The sequence below is a fragment of the Rhamphochromis longiceps genome, linkage group LG1 (genome assembly GCF_057381845.1).
Source record: "Rhamphochromis longiceps isolate RC_006_pf linkage group LG1, R_longiceps_female_GT1.1, whole genome shotgun sequence".
Taxonomy (NCBI): domain Eukaryota; kingdom Metazoa; phylum Chordata; class Actinopteri; order Cichliformes; family Cichlidae; genus Rhamphochromis; species Rhamphochromis longiceps.
The window spans coordinates 14,044,141-14,067,052 of NC_140557.1; the positions used below are offsets into that span (position 1 = coordinate 14,044,141).

Below are 22,912 nucleotides of genomic sequence, written 5' to 3' on the forward strand. Positions count from 1 at the left end.
ATCTGTCTCTCTATGTTCCCGCTCATGCTAATAGCTTAAGGTGTGACAGCACAGCGAGTGTAACTTTCTGCTTATATTTGTAATTTTTTAATGATATTTTCATTTATGGGATATTTTTTTTAATCCCCCCCAAAAAGAAGTAAAATTGATGAAAGAGAAGACTGTAGGTCAAACTGACTCCCAGTTGCAAAGACGTGCTTAATAAAATCTGTGATTTTGGCTTTTGGCTGTAGCTTTCTAAACCACATTGGTACTGTCAGTGACCAGACCTCTGTGCCCACAAAAAGCAATCTGTGAATCTTGTTGTTTGGCTATCATCATTTTGTTCTTATTTTCTGAAGATTTATATTTTAGAAAAGAAAAGAGGAAACGAGAGCATTTGTGGTATGAGCGCAGTTACTCATTTCGTGTACGTATTACAGTAAGCACATGCTGGCTGTGTGCACCAAAGGAATGTGTGTTTGTGTGTTTGTGATTGTAAACGAAACTGTGCGCTTGAGGAGCTCATCAAAAAAGCAGTCAATCATTTACTGCTTCAGTCTTGTACTGAAAAAAAAATCATCCCAAAACCATTTCTTCTCTAACTTCTCCCGACTTTGTGCTAAAAGAACAAAAAAACACTTTTTAAACATATTAAAAAGTTTGAAATGTAAGCCAGATTTAAATGCAGTGCTCCTTTTTCTTGGTTATGTTGAAATTCATTTAAATGATTTAACAAACGCAGGTCTTTTCAGCACTCAAGCTGTCTCTAGTTCATACACCGAACCACATTTAGACAAGGGAGCCGCTCAGTATAAATGCAGGAGAGTAACCAGATCACGTGGAGCAGTTGAGGGTTAAATGCCTTGCTGAAGGGCACACTAATAGTAGTTTCAATGGGAGGGGAGATCATGTCTAATTTATCTGCTATTTTCTAACATTTTTGCTGTTAGGTTACTGTTCAGTAAAGTGGATTCTCCAGTGACAAGTATGCTGTAACCTTTAAGCTTTAACATCCCGGCATGAATCTCTCCTGATCAATCAATTAAAATGTAACCCATAAAAGGATAAAAACCTAAAAATTACTATGTGGAGTAACAGAGCCGGGTTCCAGATGTGTGCTGCACTATCGTGAAAAGATGTCGGGCTGATATAAATGGTGAATAATTATCTCCTTACAGCTTATTGGCGTGTCTGCATTAGTTTGCCTCTCTGGAGAGGGAGGGAGGTCGGACAGAGCGGCTCCTCTGTCTGTTCTAGCCTCCGGCAGCTTGGCTGCTTCAACTGTCTGATCGACTAAAGAAAGGGAGGCTGCGAAAGAGGAGGAGGAGAGAGATGCAGAGAGGGTGAGCAAAAAAAAGGAGGAAGAAAATAAAACAGGCAAGAGGAGGAAGACAGAAAAAACAGAAACTTACAGAAGGGAGGAAAGCATAAAAGGAAATGGAGAAGGATTCAAGTGTGGGGAAAAATAACATTGCATAGATTTAGAAAACAGGTAGGCAGAGAACCTAAATGAATAAAACTGAAAATGGAAAGCAGGGACTAAGAGACAAATTACTATATCTATATATTTAAAACTAAAAAAAAATTAAGCGGAAAGGAAACTTAGGAAGATACAGAACAAACAAGAAAAATTGGAATAATCATAACTGTAAACTGCAGACCAAAGCAGGTGAAAGCCAGAGGAGAGAAGGACTGAGGGGAAGAGAGGCTGGTTTGAGGGAGACTCCTAGCCCAATACAGACAAAAACAAAACCAAGAAATGATGAAAATAAAGCAAGAGGGCTCAGGCTGCATGACTACAGATACACCTCTTCTCTAGTTACACTCTAACAAGAAGAAAAACCCAACTACAACTAACTAACTAACCCAACAACCATGAGGAAATCATTATGTAAGATAAACATAATTTTACCTGCCTATAATTTTCCACAATCCTACATCTGGTTGACAACTATTACAGTTTGATATACCCTATAAAATGTCCATTTACTGAATATACATTTCACATACAAAAAACAAAGACCATCACACAGGCGTTCATGTTTTCTGATCAACATAGCATAAAGAAGCAAGTCTGTCTCTTTGTTTCAGTTAGTACGGAAAGAGATCATCAGTCATGGAGAGCTGGCGCTTTGACAGTAAACTATCCGAGTCTGATGATTCATCGATCAAAACTGTTCTGGTGGAAACCGATTGAAGGTGTTGTCCATGCATTATTGGAAACTTTTCTGAGACGTTCAATGCACATTAGTTGTAAGTGAAATATAACTATCGGCAAATGCCCTGTCTGATTAATTGATTTGTCACTGCCTGCCATGTTTGTTTTTGTTGAGGGGACAGGACATATCTCACCAAAACTAATGATGAGACAGGAGAGCTGGTGTCAAACTGCACTGACAGCTTGACAGAGTGCTGAGCAGCATGTGTGTGATTGTGGTCGAAAGAGTGACTGAGTGTGCCCGCTCTGGTGAAATGTGAGTGTGCATACACGCATGTGTAAGTGTCTGTGTGTGTTTTCATGTACATTATACTGTATCTTGCCAGAGGAATCCCAAGGAAGGTGATGAATCCTGTCGAACACGAAGCCACGCCGAGCATGATTGATATGCGTAGTTACTTTATGGGAGCCTCTCATGCATACAGATGAGCCCTGACTCAATTCACTTCATTCACAAGAGACCATTCAATGCTGTGGCCTTTCCTCTGCTATCACAACATAGGGTTTGAAAATAAGGAAAGGAAAGGAAAGGTTGACGAGCAGAAGGAGATAAGAGAGTGGGGGCCTGAGAGAAAAGTCACAGAATTTATTGATTAACTGCAATTGAGGGAAGTGTTCATTTGACCCACAGAAGCACTAATCACACACACACACAGTCTTCCACACACAGAAAAAACAGCCTTATGGCCAAAAGTCTGTGTGACTCACATTGCCTCAGTATTTTATCAGGATTTTTCTGTGCAGACAGGATGGAGGAAGATCAAATGGTTGATGTCATGACCCCATCCTTTTCATTTTGGCTCGATTGGAGCTCTAGATATCAAAACGCATCAGGGACATTGATTTAACTTTTGACCTGACCATTAAATGGCAGTTATAAATGAAAGGACTAACCTTCACTAACCTTTTCATTCTTTCAATCAACTATAAATGGCTGTTTCCCTGCTTACACACTCACACAAACACACACACAAAAGAACAAGAAGATGTTTTTCCTTTTAACTGTATCTTACTCTGTAACAGTAAATAGATGCAATGAGCCTCCCTTAAACATACAAATATGATTTTCATTGGTACTGAATTCAGTGGGAGGCTTTCAAGTCTAGACTGTTCTTGAATAAACACTAGCTAGCAAATTATTTTATTTGTTTTAGGGTTTTTTGTTTGTTTTTTTTATTTAACTGCCTTATGATTTTATTTTGATGCTGGTTTTGGAGACATCTACAAACCAATTTCTCAAAAAATGTTAGGAATTTGTGTAAAATGTAAACAAAAAAAAGAATACAACTTTACAAAATGCTTGCAATCTGTGAGCTCCCACACATGTGTAGCGGCGCACACATTCAAGAATCACTGCATAAAGGGAAACGTAATATATATCCTAGTAACACAGTAACAAAAAGATGGGGGGGAAAAGGAAAAGGGACATTCTTTTCAAAAGAAGCTTATTACATAACGTATGTAATCTCTACATTCACTCTGTTTAACTCATAATTTGTTTACCAACACTTAAATAAATGTCTCTGATCATGTCTCCGTAGATTTGTATGCATGTCTCTCTTTCTGAATCACTGTACAGCCTGTGTGTTTGTGTGTGGATGGTTCAAATACTGTAGCTTATATCTTTAGTGGACGCTTGGCTGTTTTATATATGTTTTTATGTGTCATAGGTGTTGTAATTGCAGGTTATAATGAATCTGTATGGGTAAATATGGCATATTGACATGATAATCCGAGCACTCCTATTTTTTAAGTAAATCTTTATGTTTTTATAAACATGTTACAGCTATAATGTATCTGACGGCCAGTATGATAGCCAAAACAAATACACTGAACACTAAACAAAAACATTGAAATAGGGTCTGATTTAGTGTCTCATAGTGTGTGATACACGCTGTGCTACCTAATGCATGTGGACCTGTTTGTCAGTGAATGACTCTGTGTTTTCCACCACAACTACTGCAAGAGGACAAAGGGATTGCGCGATCAACAAATGTCAGATGACAGCAAAAGCCAATAAAGGTGGATCACTGGAGAGCAGAGGGAAGATTGGAGTGGAGAAAAGGTGGAGAAACTAGAAAAAAAGCACCTGTAATGGAAAACAGATGGGTAGGAAAGGGGACAGCAGTTTCCTGGAAACACTGCCGTTTTTATATCCAAGAAGAGTGACTCTTCCCTTTGACATCGTGTGTAATATCTATTATTAAAAGGCACAGAACATGGAAATTCAGAGGAAAGGGAAAATAAGAATTCGTGAACTCTTTAACTTGTCCATTCAGGTTTTCTACACATAACTGGGCATTAACATCAGTCAATGAATTTTGCCTTTTCTTCTCTTTTATACACACCTCACCCTCAGGTCCAAAAATATTATTTGTCCACTTTTTAGCTGCTATAACTAGAAAGAAACTAAAACAAAAATAAAAATGTGATTAATTCGAAACACAGTTCTAGTGTCTTTAATGCAGGCCACACGTGTACACACACACACACACACACACACACACACACACACACACGTTGCTTTATATATGTTGCTTTGTTATTTTGAAGAAAAAAGTTCATCGGACGACATGTAAGAAGTGAGGGGAGTCAGAATTGACACTGGTGGAGGACTGGAGTTATGTGAAGTGATTGGGGGTTTGTAGAACGTGGTCAAACATGATAGGATAGGATAGAACTTTATTAATCCCTCGGGTGGGTTCCTCTGGGAAATTCGACTTCCAAAAAGCACAGCAACGACCGAAGTTACAGTTACAGCACAGCAACGACCGAAGTTACAGTTACATGAGTCGTACTCCTCAAAGGAGTGTATTTGCTGCACTTGAGCTATCCCAGGATGAAAAGATAAAGAACAAGAGAGAGAGAGTTCCAAAAAAAAGATGCACACTGCTTAGATCTTTGGCATAGATGGACAGAGGAGAGTATGGAAAAGGCTGGGAGGACAGAGAAGAGAAACAAAAGAGAAATATGTGACTGGCATTCTCTTTGTGCAAGCTCCATTTACAAAGACCGCTGAATCTAGTATTCGCTGTGTTGATACTGACATACTAAAGAGAATATTGACAGTGTATTTAATGCCAGATAGCAGTTATATTAATACGTACAATTTAAAACATGTGTTAATAATTATAAGTCAATTATATATTGATTATAGATTTACAAAGATGCCTGATCATTGTATTTGAATGCATGCTATTTGCACCTTAAGGTAAGTAATACAAATTGCATTTCACCTTAATACACTTGCATATCTTTTAATCAACCCAACACTCTACACTTAAAAATGCACAAAAATGCAAGTGTGAATATAACTGAAGTATTCATTTATTTATTTTAAACACATAAATTGACAAATAAAATTGCGTCGCTGGATGTTGGAGTGTTTAATGCAAATTAAGCTGAAGTGAAGTAAACAAAATATTCAATCACCTTTAATTTGAAACTCAACAAAACATCAGTGTGTGCAGTTAAGTCACAACAGCATATATTGATACCTTGATTAAAGTGTCAAGTGTTGCTCAGAAGTAGTAATCGACAAATCCATGCACGTGTACACAAAGACACACACGCACTTTGCTCTAAGTAAAGCTTAGTGCTACTAAAAACAACACTAAACATCTTGCTAGGGATACAGGAGCACATCACTGCTTTGTGTAGATTCCTTAAATTCATTAAGTGCAAAGTCACCATGATCCGAAGCATAATGCTCCAAGTTTGGATGATCTGACATTAATAAAGAATGACGTGAGACTTCTTAAATGCTGTCACTGGGAATATTAACTGCGAAAAACCTTGTGATGTTGAACGGGTAATGTTATCTCAATGTCTCACATCAGCAGACCTGTCTTACAGACACATGGATTTCTCTCTTTAAACTATAAGACCCCCTTTTAGGGCCTTTTTAGCAGATATCCACATCGAAATGCACAAAATGCACCAAATCACACAAACATTTGCATCAAGGTGCTTTATACTGTAAGTTAAAGACCCTACAATATTACTGAGGAAACCCCAACAATCAGATGATCCTCTATGAGGAAGCACATGGCGATAGTGGGAAACAAAAACTCCCTTTTAACAGGAAGAAACCACTGGCAGAACTAGGCTCAGGGAGTTGCAGCTATCTGTCTGATTAAATGCAGAGTGATGTGTATAATGTTGTGTACCAGTCCACATTAGTAGCAACTAAAATATTATCAAAAATGTTAAAAATGAAAAGAAAATTCAAGTAATGTCTCTTCTATGTGCAAATGATTTTTTAAGATTTACATTTCACACTTCCTACATCATCATTTCCACCAACCAATGGTGCTTCAAAGCAACACAACATCTGTTAAGACAAGAAAATAGCCCACAACAAGAGCATTAAAAAGAGCAAGATAAGACGAGAGAAAGGATAGTAACAGCTGGTGAGGTTTAGAAATTGCACCAAAGGTTTTGCCTTCATTGCGTGTGTGTGTTGGTTCTTTCATGTGTTGTTACAGCATATGCCACAAAAAGCACCTTGGGTGTAACATATGGTTAGTCAATGTAGCTTTCTGGAGCAGGACAGTCAGGATGAAGTAGAGATATAACAGAAAAAAAGAAAGCAAAAGATAATAAAATTAAAGGGAAATTGAGAGCAGAGGATAAAAGCACTGTATCTAGGAGCAAAGACAGAGGTAGTGAAGACAAGGCATGTGCCTCACGTCATCTGCCTGCCTGACAGTCAACCTGACCTTATTCTACTCACCCATAATTCTTCAGCTCCCTTTGATGGCATACATAAACACACACACATATGCACATTTACACACAGACTAAGAGCACAAGAAAAACACTTAATGTGAACAAAAAACAAAATGTGTGTGCGTGTGTAGGTGTGTGTGTCCGTGTACACGTCTGTATATTTCCAAGGAAACTGCGGCAGAGCATCCGACAGTGCTTAGTGATCAGTCCAGGTGAAGTGGTGAGAAGGAGGGAGGCACTAAGAAAGGATTTCGATAAAGAGGAGAGAAGAAGAAGCGCTCGAATGAAAGGTCAGAGTCAAAGCTGGAGGTAAAGAGAAAGCCACGAGTGCGTGTGTGTGTGTGGTGGAGGAGTGGGCGATCCTCAGAAGTACCACAAGAACAAGCTAGATATTATGGTTTCCATCGGTTTTAACAGTCATGCCAATAAAGTGACTGAAATTGGAAAATTTAAATTTACAGAAGTGGGAAGAGAGAATGACAAAGAGCAGAGAAATGCTGAGACAGACTTCAATAAAGACACACAGATGAAGAAAGGCAGAGATTGAAAGGTCCTAACAACCGTGATGTGTAAATCACGTATAGAGCGAGACTAGGAAAAGGTGAAAAGGAGAAAGCATGAAGAGCAGGTAGAGATACAGACTGAATGATGACACCGCAGCGAGTGAAAGACAGGGAGAAAAAGCAACTCCCTGCTTGTCAAAACAGCTAGACTTTAGATATTGATATTAGTCTCGCTGGTGCTGTTTTACTCATTGATAAATAATACTTCATTAATCTGTCACACTTCATTTAACGCAGGCCTTTTTGAGCTGCCATTAGGATTTAATGAAGCATTGACTCATGATAAAGGCTGGATTCAGCAGCAGTAAAGAGAGACATAATTTTTTCATGTACAAGAGACTTGAAGGAAGGAAAAAGAGAGCTGTGGATGAAAAGACAAAGTTTTTTTTTTTATCAACTTAAAAAATGTGACAGGGATCCACTGAACGACTGGCCAGAGATTAGAACTGGCTAATTTCCAGCATTCTGGTCATTACTGGTGACTAGCTGGTCAGCCTCATGTCTGTCCATTTACAAGCTGGTCCATTTCATGCATGCACAGCAAGGTCACAGCAGTGCAGGCAAATAGCTGCATGCACATAAACGAGACATTAACACGCTTACATCCTATTTTGTGTGGAAGCTCGTCACTGTCACTGAACACACAAAGCAAGGCAAGGGTGTAACACCAAAAAAAACCACCACCAAATCATCCAGGTGAACATGTAGAGACTTGGTATGAGCAAAGAATTAAAACAGTTAGAAGGAAAATGTCATGGTCTACGGTGGGTGGCTGGAGTTTCCATTAGGCTCCTGAACTGACCTGGGATCCGCCCCTGGGCAGGGCCAACTCCAGCTCCTGCACACCTGGAGCCTATTGCAGGCTATCAAGCCAGAGGGATTTAAACCACACATCGATGTTCACTCACTGCCAGTTCGTCATCAACCCATGTTGGTAACAGGTCTTGTGTTTCAAGTTCTCGCTGTGATTCATCTTACTAACTAAGACTCTTTTGTGCTACAGTCGCTGTACCCACCCTGGCTCACTCCACCTCCGGACTCGGAATACCTAGTGATCATTTTGGAAATCCCTCTGTGCCTCACCTGCCTGCCCTCCTGCCATCACACTCCATCTGGAGCCCCGGATCTCAGGTCAGCCTTTCCACGCCACTCAGCCTCCCCTGGATCTTCATCATCCCCCTCTCAAACACTCCAGGTCCCTAACTGCAAAGTAAGAATTGCTGCTCTTATACTGGCCACTTCTGAGCTGCCTTCACTACCTGCCTAACTTCTATATCCTCTCCCCTCAGTGTGACTGTTCCCCACTCAGCTCCGTTCCACTTCTCAGGCCTCGTTCCCTCGCCCTAGCCACGTTCCCCTGGGCACGCCACACCAAGGCTCCACGTCTCGTCATTTTCTGTCTTTGCCACGTTTCCCTTTTTTTTTTTTGTTCCCCTTGCACTTAACCGTAATAAACTATTAAATCATCTACCGTCTCCGCTCTGGGTTCCTGCACCTGGGTCCTATTCAGTACCGGCCATCCGTCGCCGTGACAGAAAATTGTGGAGAAAGTCAAAAAGAGAAAAGGGTCAATGACCTCATATCTACTGAATTTATAGACACACTGGAAAATGATGCAAGTAACTGACATTTATTTTGTTATATAAATCTGCTGCACCTACTTTAGTAAGGTGTCAGGTAAACGTGGGTGTGCAACAGCTCTTTTTCAGTTGTTGCAAGTACATAAGTCCCTGTAACTTACTGCAGTTTAGGTAAATTGTAAGTTTAATAATTTCTTTTACTATGAAAATAATATTTTGAAAAAGAACAACTAAAGAAATGCAAATTTTTGCTTCTACAGCAGGGAAAATATTTAATTATTTGATCCTCTGCTGAACACGTAAGATTGCTCACTATCAAAGACATGAACTATAATTTCTATAGTTTCATTTTAATGCAGAAAGACAGAATATCAACCGAAGATCCATAAAAACACATACGCCTAAACTCAACTCCTTATGTGTATAAAGCACAACTGTCCATAGAATGAATCTCTTCCATTCAAGTCCTCCACCACCACGGGGAAAGACCAAACAGCTGTCCCAGGACGTTAGGCACAAGATAACAGACCTGCAACATCGGCAACAAGCTTGGCGAGAAAGTGATAACTGTGCAATCATTCAGAAATGAATCACATATAAAATGACCAGCCTCGGTCTGGTTTCCCATGCAAGAAGCTGCCTCATTGGATGAGGATGATTGTTAGAATGGTGGTGGATCAGCCCTCAAGGGAGCTGGGACCACAGTCACCAAGAACACTGCTGGGGAGGCAACACTGCAAAATTTTGCAGTACCTTATAAGCGCTAATGGTTCAAAGAAATTCATGAAGTCATTACTGGATAAGGTTAAATGAATGCTTGGCTCAACAGTGCTCTGACTTTTTGTCAGCCTGGCTGCAGTACTGAAGAGAAACGTAGGTTTTTTTCTTAAATCAGTGATAAATAGTAAGTTTTAGTTTTGCTTTATAGAGCAACAAACTATTTTTCAGGCAAATTGAAGATTTTCTAAATTAGCGAGATGTTATTTCCTCTCCAGCACACAAGTTATCTGCTTTTAGGTGCGCATTTGAGAGTTATCGATGGAGTCAAGTACTTCTGATTTGTGGCTTTCTTTCTAAGAGGAGCCACAGCATTCAGAGTCATATGCAGTAAAGATGTAAAACTATTAACAGTAATGGAAAGTATGTAATTATATGGTGGAAAAGCAGAGCTTAAAGTGCTCGACCCAAGATACAACATCCCAGGTAACGAATACTGTTCAGTTTTATTATGTGACAATACTGTGCAGCTCCTTATTGGAGATTATGTATGGGAATTTCAGGAGCGAGACCACGCCTCCAAACACGCTCCTTCCGGTTGTCATCTATATAGGTTCCCCAGTTCTGCAAGCTGTTCATTCTCGTTTACGTGCCCCACCCTCCGCCCCTCTTTGTTTTCAATTCTTTAACTTCTTCACTTCTGTTTAGTACACGGGGATCTGCTTGGCCCGGGAGCCGTCGCCAGTCCCCTTCGAGGCCTTCCCCAAACCGCAGCTCAATTCATGTCCAAGCCATTCACCTTTACCTACCAAAATGTTGTCAAACCTAAAATGAGGACGTGGGCCCAGCTAGTGAAACAGTTATTGTTAAACTAATGTGTTAAGCAGATATTTTGACACGTTGGATAAAATATGGATTCTATTTCTTCTTTCAATGATTTTGACCTAAATATGTGCAGTAAACTTTTATCTGTTGGGTCATAAATGCACATCCTTTATTGGTGAAGTGTGTCTAGTCTTGCGATCAACTGCGAATGTTACAGTAATATATTCTGTCACTCCGTCCAGCTATTTGTTATTAGTATTCTTGTGCCAAATGTTTATATTTTCATTAAACAATGCAAATAGTTTAGCTGAATTTCATCCACCAATTTCATTCACTAGAGTCAGTTTTTTGAGTCCCTGGGCACTTTTTTAAACAAATGAGGGTCAAATGAATGAAAGTATGCTAATTTCTGGTGGGGAAGTAGAAACTGATGGGGGAAATGGAGGACAACAAAGGCAAGCAAACTAAGGAGCTAATTGTTTGAAATGATACATCAATAAAATAAAAAAATATATGTATATAAAATACAATTTAAAAAATTATAAATAATAGTAATTTCTTTCTCTCTCTCTCTCTCTCAAACACACGCACAGGAACACAAACAGACACTGCACTTAAGTGGATAAATAATTACTTCTTATTTTACCTTCATATTGGTATTTATTTATCTGTTACATGGCTATTGTTATGTATCATAAACTGTCAGTCAAGTTGTTGCCCATCTGCTGTATTGTGACAGTATTGCATTGTGAATTATTCAGTGAGCCCCATTCCTTGGTGTCACTAAATATACAGAAAACTTTCTGCATGTGTGCTGCGCTCAGTTCTCAGTTTAGCAAAAAAAAAAAAAGGAGGGGCACTGGAAATTCATGACACAAAAGGGCAGATTATCTGTTCAATGAGGAATGTAACAGAAGAAAATAATCTATCATGAGCTTTCAGCATGAACTGAAAATCTATAATGCAGAACAGCTAACAGTCTCTGTTTAATTCCTTAAGAACAGTTCAATTTTTAGACAAAAGACTGTAATATTATTCTGTTTTCACACTTTGCCAGTCCCCCTACTGTTGTGAGAGACTGATGTGCAGGAACATCTGCTGTATATGGCGAAGACAAGTCATGATAATTGCAGTTACTAAAAATGTTTGTAGGGCGAAAAAAACAGAAATGAAGAAGAGACATGTTAACAATTGTTAACATGCACTGTCATCTAGAAACAACTCCGCTTGGTAATACACTTAGGATATATCTGCTTTTCAAACATGTTGCAGTGATTGCATGACATACACAACAAATATAATCCTTCAAAAAAACCTGCCATCTCACTTGTTTTACATGATCTTTACTGTGAAAAAGGTTGGAAAGGGAGGGGGTGCACACTGCATTTTCTCCTCTTACTCTTAGTCCAAAAAGTGTTTGCACAAAGTCCACAATATTTATCAGTGTTATATCAAAATCTACATTAACAACACACAACAGCATCAGTCAAAGCCAAAATAAATGTATCTCACAAGACAAATGAGATTTATAAAAAAAAAACAGTAAAATCTAGGTGCTCAGAGGGGTATTTAGTGGCCTGTAATTTATGAATGCAAAAAGCTTGCCTTTGGTTAAGACTCCTTTGTCAGTCACCACTTTGTAAAGATTGCAAATGTTTGCAATGTAGATTCGACGAAAAGTAGAATTCATCTCAAAGTATGGATGTATGTGCATGTGTGTAACACTTAGTACAATCACCTATGATGAATCATCAGCTCTAGACCTGCACTGGATAAGCTCTTAGATGAAAATGGAACAGCAAGCGAAGCACTAAAAGCTGACAGCTGGTCGAGGATCGCCAGGATGTTGCTTTTTGACTTGAACGCCAAAGATGTATTGGAGATGGGAGACAGTGTACGGCCTAGACAGGCCATCCATCTGTCACCGGGATAATACATCTAAACAAACACTTATGGAACATTTCCACTTCACATAAGCTGTATTTCACATATGCCGTGAAGGGAATCAAACACAAACAAAAGGATAGCACATAAACTCCACAATGTGAGCTTTGCTCTCACATTCTGACTGGCTGGCAGGCTTTCTAATGCATTAAAGTTTCTCTCTCTTTAGTGTTTGTTCCACATGTCTGTAAATTTGGTTTTTCTTTTCATTAAATACCAACCTGTGACCTAGAAACAAATATGGTCAGCTGTCTCCTAGGATGTACAAAATGTCACAGTTTCTAATTACAACCCCAATTCCCAAAAAAGTTGTGACACTGCGTAAAATGTAAATAGAGAATGCAATCATTTTGCAAATCTCATAAACCCACATTTATTCACGGTACAACCTAGAAAACACCGAGAAAATGCATTAGCTACAAGTCATTGCATTCAGTTTTTATTTACATTTAACACAGCGTCACTACATTTTTGGAATCGGGGTTGTATTTAGAGAAGAAGCAGTTATCTGGTATTCTGTCTATAATGGAGAGGCCAGGAGAATAACACACTGAAAGCTAGAATGTCAAAGGCTGTGATTTCTGCAAATAAATAGTTATTTAAGGAAAACATCTTTGAAGGGTAACATTATTATCAGTACAATTCATTTTTCATAAGCTTGCTAATAGCTAAATAATCTTGGCTATATTTTCTATTCACTCTGAATCTCATTTGAAGAATAAAAGTTTATTTTGAGAAACATGCAACTTTCTGTCTGACCCTAAACTTTTGAGATAGTGTTTGAATAAGGCTGTTCATTAGCTGGGAGATTAAACAAAGAAAAGCTGTATATACAGTAAAGGAAAGCAGAAATCAGCATGTTTATACTCAAACAAGTATTTGAAAAGTGTCTTGCTGTTATGATTAGCAGGGAGGAGGAAAAATTATGTTGGAGGTACAGGTCATAAACAAAAGTGATCTTTAATGGCTGCTATCTAATTTTAAAAAAAAAAAAACAAGCCTAACACAAGTCCAGTAACCCAGGAAGCAGCACTAGTCCAAAGTACAAAGACATAGCAGGAACATTGACTAACTAAACTGACAGAGGGGTATATTAGAAAGCAAGTTCAGCAGAGTCAGGCTTTACTTTTTGTTAGCTGGCTAGACAAAACTTAAATCACTAATCTGAGATAATGGGTATCATAACTGTGAGTATAAACGTTCATTATTAATCCAAGCTTGCTGCATCAGGCTGTGTGCATGCTCACATAAAAGGATGTGTTTGATGTATTTTTTTTACTTTTCTTCCACACAAAATGGATCAACTGAGCACCACCTACTCCAATCAGAGACATTAATAGAGCATTATCATAACAGTAAAATCCAGCAGCGGAAATGGAAGTGAGTAAAACCACAGACTAATTCTGTATAAAATCATTAATCTTGTGACTGATCTTCACAAGCTCACAGTGCGTTAAGGTAATTACATTGTCAAATTTATTTTATCACTGTTTGCATGCTTGGTGCTGCTGTTCATTTCTAACCTGACAGCCAAAAATTCAAGATCAGAATCTTTCAGCTTTATACATTTAAACATTACATATTACTCAGTGTTTAGGTCTGGCAGAGTCCAATAGCCAAAAAAAGGGAGAAATCACCAGTTCCAAAGTGAAATTTATTTTATTGATTGAATCTGTGATAAATAACCTACAAATGTAACTCATCAGTTTTCTGTGTTGCATTAGCTGCAATTCCAACTGTGTAGAAAAAAACAGTCTTAGTACCTGAGTAGGATCAAGCATAAAAAAAGAAAACAGTTACACATCTTCTGCCACCAGCTGAATACATACAGCGGGGAAAATAAGTATTTGACACATCAGCATTTTTATCAGTAAGGGGATTTCCAAGTGGACTATTGACACAACATTTCCACCAGATGTTGCCATCAAGCCAAATATTGAAGTCATACAATCAAATCAGAACATATAGGTATACAAGTTAAACCATAATAAATAAAGTGAAATGACACAGGGAATAAGTATTGAACACACTTTATTCAATACTTTGTAGAAAAGCCTTTGTTGGTGATTACAGCTTCTAGACGCCTCTTGTATGGATAGACCAGTCGTCTGCATTGCTCAGGAGTGATTCTGGCCCATTCTTCCACACAAACGGTCTTTAAATCTTGAAGGTTCCTTGGGCCTCTTTTATGAACTTTAATCTTCAGTTCTCTCCATAGATTTTCTATGGGATTTAGGTCAGGTGATTGACTGGGCCATTCAAGCAACTTGATTTTCTTTCTTTGAAACCACTTCATTGTTTCCTTGGCCTTGTGTTTGGGATCATTGTCTTGCTGAAATGTCCACCCTCTTTTCATTTTTAGCTTCCTGGTAGATGGCAGCAGATTTCTATCCAGAATGTCCCGGTACATCTCTCCATTCATCCTGCCTTCAATAATATGAAGTCTGCCAGTACCCCTTGCTGAAAAGCAGCCCCAAACCATGATGCTTCCACCCCCAAACTTGACTGTTGGTATGGTGTTCTTGGGGTGGTGAGCAGTGCCATTTCTTCTCCAAACATGGTGTGTAGAATGACTGCCAAAAAGTTCAATTTTGCTTTCATCTGACCATACTATAGTCGTCCAATAATCCACAGGCTTCTCCAAATGCTGTTGCGCAAATTTTAACCGAGCCTTGACATGCTTTTTGTTCAGCAATGGAGTCTTGCGTGGTGAGCGTGCATGGATGCCATGGCGGTTCAGTGCATTGCTTATAGTTTTCTTTGAAACAACAGTACCTGCTGATGCAAGGTCTTCCTGAAGTTCTGTCCGAGTGGTTCTTGGCTCTTGGAGAACCCTCCTGATTATTCTTTGGACTCCTCGGACAGGGATCTTGCGTGGAGCACCTGATCGTGGCAGGTTTATGGTGAACTGATGCACTTTCCATTTCCGGATAATGGCCCCCACAGTGCTCACAGGAACATTCAGCATTCTGGAAATGCACCTATAACCATTCCCATCAAAATGCTTTTCAACGATAAGATTACGAAGATCTTGAGAGAGTTCTTTGCTTTTACCCATCATGAAGTCTTTCCTGTGTGCCTTCTGGGTAATGAGGAGCCTTTATAGGCCATCAATTAGGACTAAAGCAGCTGATATCAATTAGTACTGATAGGGGACAGGATTTCTCTATCAATACTGACAGATTTCAGGTGATCTCCTGGCTTTCTATGTCATTTTGCCCCTTGTTATCTCCATGTATTCAATACTTATTCCCTGTGTCATTTCACTTTATTTATTGTGGTTTAACTTGTATACTTATATGTTCTGATTTGTTTGTATGACGTCAATATTTGGCTTGATGGCAACATCTGGTGGAAATGTTGTGTCAATGGTCCACTTGGAAATCCCCTTACTGATAAAAATGCTGATGTGTCAAATACTTATTTTCCCCGCTGTACAATTCCAGTGACAAGAGCACAGTTTGTGCTCATGAAACTTTACATCTGCCTTCATTTAGTTGTGAAGGTGGGCTAGTGAGGTACAACTTAACAAGTTGCATGTTTCCCTTCGGCAGAGAATCTGTATAGCACGTAAAGCATAAATGAATGAAACGAATCAATGAAAACACGGTGCTTCCAGCCAAGTTTGGACTTGACTAAAAAAAAAAAGAACCAAAGGACTGTAACACATGCAGAGCTAATGAAGTTGTGCCTGCTACTGCAGAGATCAGGTGCCAGTCCACTACAAACTCCCAATACTGTAAGATGTGAACACTGAAAACACTTTCAAATACAGATTGACAAAAATGAGAATGGTTTTCATTAGCCCATAAGTACATATATTAATGTAATACCCAAACAAAATACACAAGCTGGAAAGTAAAACAGACAATTTAAACTGGCTTTAGCTTTATTGCTGTTATTACTTTAAGAACCCCAGCTAATACAAACTCTGCTTTACTAGGATGTAGGAAGGAAAAAGATTTTTTCTCTATCATCATTATTTCAGTAATTCTTAATAGGATGTTCGTTTTTTTTTTTCAAATGTTTTCAAAAATATTACCAGAGATCTCTTAAACTTTTTCAGATAAATTAAAGTTTGCACAAAAAAGATAAATATAAAGTCTTTTAGAGAAAATTCTTACAGTCTCACAGTCTTGGTATTCTATCTGCTGTAGGCACATTACTGTAGGAATCTTTGTATGGGACAATGCTTTTGCCTTCCTCGACATATTTGTCCTAATATGGACCAACCAAACTGCAATGTGACCTAAAGTAAAGATCTAAGTGGATTACTCACAAACTGAAGCATTAGATACTGACGTGATAACAGTAGACATATCCAGATACCAAAAGATTAGTAGTTGGTTACTTCCTTTCTTCCATACTAGATTTTCAAGTCTGTCAGAGCTATCATGGTGCTTGTTCTGGAAAGTACGATGACATTTTCAGAAATTTTGGTATTGAAAGGTATTATAATGATCGATTCTGGTCTTCTTCCACAATAGAATATCTACTTCCATCTCATTGTATTGCTTGCTTCGTCCCATGTCACTCCAACCACCAACCGAAGCGTGTCCTTCTTCACTACATCCATGCTTTAAAATCAGTTCTGGTGACATCTCTAATTAATAATAACACAGAATATGTTAGCAAAAGATAAAATTTCCACAACATGCTCAGTAAAAATGTATCAAGAGTGAAATTTTAAATTATGCTTCATTTACTGATCCTATTATTTTGATAACAATTTAGGTAACAGTAATTATGTAACTGCAGATCCTTTACCCTACCCACAACACTAGTTACCATGGCTAACCTTTTTATCTATAAATAATCTAAGCAAGCTAGGTTTACTTTAGACATAATAGCAGATATCTGCAGTAAACAGACTTAATAAAGAAGAGACTTCATTAATTTAATGATTCATCTTGGCAGTAATATGTTGTGTCCATGACTTTTTAGCACCCCCAGGAAGCATTTTGCTTGTAAACTGTGCAGTTTTTTGTTTTTCTCTGGTTTCATCTTCTTATTGTATTTGCAGCATGATTGTTGGCTTTGGGGAATGTTTTTATTTCTAAATGCTGTGATTGTGTTTTCAAAATGGCAAAAAAAATAATAATTCTTTGTTTGCTTTAATTTTGACTATAGCTAAAAGTTGACTCTCCTATTCCTGAAATCTGAAAGCTGCTTTAATAGGCGACACATCTCAACATAATCGGGCGGTTTGTAAAGGAGTTACACGAGTTAACATGGTAAGTGCCAAAATGTATTCTAATTATACAGTTTGGAGATATCCCATTGTGTACATTAATAAGTGGTATTATTGCTTATTATGAACTTGTCACTGATAAAGTAATGCTGCCCTCTAATAATTTGCTCTCTGTGAACTCAATATTTGGTTCATTTCCTGCCTTTTTTGATACATAATTTCTTTTTTCCTGCCCTCATAAGAATGAAGGTCATAGTGGAATCCAAAGCAGAAAAGTTTCTATTCAGCTCAAACCTGAAGCTCTGCTTTTAATTCGTTATATAAAGTAAGCACTTTTTAAGGAATCACCATACTTCTTTTTAATTCCACTTATTCTTAACATTCTCCACTCCTGGGTGTATTAAACTTGGAAAACTATATTACCTGCGATACCTCAAATTACCTCAGACTGAGTAAAGCTTTTGCAACAGAGAAAAGAACATGAGCAGAATAAAAACAATCTCTTGGAAAGTATTTTTTTCACTCTACCTGTCTGCTGTGGGTACATTACATCTCTTTATATGTTTTAATGTCTCTGTCCTCCATGACAAATGTGATGTAATATAAATCAACCAAACCGCAATCTCACACAGAAAAAAGAGAACTAAGGGCTTCTAAAGATCCCAGTGGATGATTTGGCAACTGGTAATGCATCAGACACCAACTCAGCTGACGAGAATGTAAGCCCACAAATTTATTGCCAGAGAGCAGAATTGTATCCAAACAGCGCTTGTAGTCAAATTAAGCAGCCAGCTGAAACACAAAGTAAAAAATGGACATCTGTGCTTCTTAATTGACGGTGTGATGTTATGCGAACAGTCTGCCGCAATCCTTGAAAATATGTTCATTCATTCATATTCTATGGTAACTTTTGTGGTCAATAGTATTGACTTCAACACCTTTGAGTCTGCTCACTGTTCTTTTTGACTGTGTTTTTATCTTCACAAACCTGCCTTACTGAAGAACACCGTGTCCGTAGTATTTCAGGAGTTCTTGTCTTATGTTCTATTGTATTTTTTAAAAGTATGTGGTTCTCAAGCCCAGTGTAGGGAATTGGCGCCTGGAGGATCCTGTTAGCTTAAAATTCCTGCTGAGATGTTTTTCTAAGCACTTTTTTTTTACACAATAAGACAATATTTTGCAATATAAGCTACAGAACACACACTTTGCGACTGAATGTATTTGAGAAACAGTGACTCATCAAAAATGTGTTATTTAATAGTCGATTAATTATTAAGTAGCAGCTGAGAACAGTTGGACTAAAAACCTCTGAGGACTATGAAGAGAAAGACAATAACAGATTGAAAGAGAGAGAAAAAAGAAGCCCTAATGAGAAGAACCCACAGAAAGGACAAGTGGTCTTTCCAATGTCTTATTAACTACAAATAAGTAATATTAGCAATATGCTAAATGGATATAAAATATACAAGGCAAAAACTGGGTTTGTACAATTCTAACCAGCTTAAAAGTCAATATTTGGTATATTCTTCAACACAGCCTGAACTTTCTTAGGCAAGTCTTCTTGTTATTTCTCTAAGTGTCTAAAGGAATAGTTGTCTTGTTTTCTTGAAGTACATTCAAAGCTCTTCTTTGGGTTTTGGCTACATTTTATTCTTTTCTCTGTCAAGGTGATCTGCTTCAATAATTTTGAGGTTTGAGCTCTCAAGAGGTAGAAGATAGTAGTGTTCATTGTGTGTTTTTCTGCACAGGTATGCTTTTACTGCATTGGCAGTTTGTTTGGGCTCATCGTCATGCCAACAAATGAAACACCATCGAGACGCTTTCCAAACGTCGGTGCATGGTGGATCAAAATCTGATATTTCCTTTTCTGTGTTCACAATTCCATTAATTGTGACAAGATCCCCCATACCACTGGCTGAAGTACAGCTCCAAACCATGACAGAGCATTCATCCTGTTCTACAGATGGCTGTAGACACTCACTGCTGTGCCTCTGTCCTAATCCCCTGCAGATGCTAATTTTCAGTCCAGGGCTTGTGTGATTTGGCATATCTGAGCCTATTTTCTCTGTTTCCCTTCCTTGAGATTGGCTTTGTGACAGTCTCCTTTCCATTAAGACTACTTCAGTCCAGGCTTAGGTAAACAGCAGATGGATCAATGAAGGGCCAGATGCATCACTCAGATCCTGTGTCAAGCCCTTGCTAATTAATCAACTTTTTCTTATTTCTTAAGGACTTTCAGATACTATTCGACCAATGTAGACAGTTTTTTGTTTTTTTGCTTGTTTGTTTGTTTTATACCTGCCACTTCGTTTTTCTTCGACCTGTCCAGTTTCCTCGGATTTTTAAAGACACACTGCACACTGTCCTAAGATATGTCCCAAGTTTTTGATCAATAGCTGACTAAGAATGAACTTTTTGTAAAAAATAAATAAATATATAAATTAGATTTCATGCCTGTCAAACTGTCCAATCTTTAATATTTTTTATATATTCAACTAAAAAAATTGTTGTGTTGTTGCAACAGGCTGCTTGTAATAAAGTGTTTGAGGATACTATTTAAAATTGATTCCCTATTATGTGTAGACAACACTGCTCTAGTTATGAGTTATATGTGTAATATACTGTATGCTTGAGCGATCAGGTCTGGTCAGATGTAACTGACTATGAGAAAATAGCCAGATATAGAGTATATAATCAAAAAATGTTTCATATTTAACTAAAACAATAAACTGTACAAACATTGTACAGTTTATTGTTTAATAAAATACAGAAGAAGCAGTCTGACAAAGAGCTTTTTATTTTAAACTGTATACCATAGAAATAATTAATTTCTGCATGTGAGGGCAGTTTTACATAACTTTTGCATACATTTGTATGCTTTATTCAAACACACAAATTGGATTAGGCATTCCTACAGGTTTTTTTTAATGCACGCTTACATACAAGCACAAAGCATCCAGGCCTTTGAGTTCTCTGTGTTGTCATCCTGTTATCTCTGTAGCTTCACTTTGGGCTTCAGAAATCAAAAAGCGGAGGGAAAAAAACAACACAAGAGAAGCTTTTGAAGTCTCCGTTTCCCTGTTTTGTCAAAGAACTTTGACAAGAGTGGAGGAGGAGCATTGATAAGAGCAAAAAGAGATGGATCCTAATTGGCTGAATGATGAAGAGGAGGACAAGGCCAAGAACTCTTCCTTATTCTGACAGCATCTGTGTGCTCACAACGCACAACGTATGACCCTGTAGTTCCCTTTTCTAGGCTCCAGCCCCATTAAATGCCACCTCAGCCTTTAATACAAATTTGAAGATGTTTTTTAACATCCATTTTAATGTTGGTGAACATTTATTTATGCATTTGCATGATTTACTTTTTTTTAAGGAAGCCAGTAGCTCTCTAAATGGAGGAAAGTTTAATAGCTTATTAGCAATGTTCAGTGTGTTCTAGCTGTCTGTGGAGCTATGTTTTACCATTTGTTGCTGTTTGTCTCTCTGTTTGTCAGCAGGTTTATGCAAAAACTACCCGGCTGAACTTAATGAAGCTTGCTGGAGAGGTAGAGCGTGGGCAGAGGAAAAACCCATTTAATTTTGGTCTGAATGTGGAGCACTTTCTCTAAAAATATGACATGGGGCATCAGCCTTAGCAAGAGTATGGACTCTTCTAATTTTCATCATGTGCTTTTAGCTGTAAATCAGTTTTTCATTGCACTAATAATGCATTACTTTGCTGCAGCACTAATGAAAGGCAGATTGAGGATAGAAGAGGGGGGCGGGGTGTTTCTATAATGGCCCTTACTGCACATACTGTTCAAATGCAAGAGAGCAGCAGCAAGGCAAGAATTTCTTCAAGGACACTGTCATGAGTATGTGACACAGTAGGAACAAAGCACTTTGTGTGTGTGTGTGTGTGTGTGTGTGTGTGTGTGTGTGTGTGTGTGTGTGTGTGTGTGGTATGTACTAGAGTTGTAGGTGTTTTGAATACTGTATAACAGAAAATCTGTGAACTAAATTAAATATTTGGATAATCCAGATAAGAGGGTGGTACAGAATACACACAGCTCCAACACAACGGTGTGGAAGGAGAAGATAAATGCAGACATACACACCCAAAATAACTCATTGAGCAAATCCTCTCAAGCTGTTGAAGTGGCACAAACTTTTCAACACAAGTGTTACGAGCAAGGGAGAGTGGAGGAGAATAACCAAATAAGGGAAAGAGAGAGAGAGAGAGGAGAAAACCCCCCGTAAATTACACAGTAAAGACATAAAAGGATAAAGGAGGAAAGAAAAAAATATAGAGGAAGTGAAAAAAAAGAAAATTCAACAAAAAAATTACATGAAAGAGAAAGACAGCAGAAAACGACTACAAAGACAGGAAACGAGTAGAGAAAGTGCAAGAATTAAGCGAGCGATGTGCTGTCACTGAGTGAAATGCCACCCGGCCTGTCACATATCTCTACAATATTAATTACACTGTGCCACGCTTCTGAATAATGGAACAGCTCTATTTAACCAGAGTGAATAATTTAACAGCTGCTTGGCCTAGTGTATATAACAGGATCGATAAGCACCAAGTACAGGTAATGAAATTCCAAAGGAAACCTCAAGGAGGAAAGTTAAGTTCACCTGCGCTCAGAGTTAGAGCCCTTCTAGTGTCTGTGTGTGTAGACATGTGCGCATTACTTATTGTTTGTTTACTGTTGCATGGCATGTAATTAGGACTAGAGTATTTGTGTGTGTGTAGCACATGTGTTAGAACTAAAGGTTCAGCCTCAACAAAATGGCAAAGAAGTGAGATAGGTACTTCCAGTACATCTGAGTCCTGTTCATTAATGTCATAAGAAAATCTGGTAATAGCTCTAACTTTGAATTCGCTACTTAAGTGAAACTCCAATTCAGAGCAAGTTCGTAAAGCTGAGGAATGGTGAACTTTTCAGCTACAGGTTATTCGGACAGTCTGCGTCCATTGGGAGCATTATGGGCTCTAAACATCTTTTTTACACTCTACTGGCAATGCTTGAAGCTGTAAACAGTTCAATTTCTGGGTCAGCATCGCAGATGTCAGTGTCACTTCTCCCTTGACCAATCAAGTACAGACGAGACAGGACTTATGATATCAATACCATCAACAAAAGTGGAGGTGAAAACATAAAATTACTGTAAAACC

The 22,912-nt window shown here is 38.3% G+C and overlaps 1 protein-coding gene and 1 long non-coding RNA gene across 4 annotated transcripts in view; one reads left to right on the forward strand and one right to left on the reverse strand.

The window, feature by feature from the left end:
- The window catches only part of mdga1 (MAM domain containing glycosylphosphatidylinositol anchor 1), a 204,209-nt gene that overhangs the window by 149,368 nt on the left and 31,929 nt on the right, over positions 1–22,912 (reverse strand). The window lies entirely within an intron of this gene.
- Positions 8,252–8,997, forward strand: LOC146678430 (uncharacterized). Of its 2 annotated transcripts, none has more exons than XR_014912357.1 (3): positions 8,252–8,407; positions 8,498–8,704; positions 8,784–8,997. It is a non-coding gene; the product is annotated as an uncharacterized LOC146678430 (long non-coding RNA). The 2 variants fall into 2 exon arrangements; XR_014912356.1 differs by having other exon boundaries at positions 8,252–8,424; positions 8,784–8,996.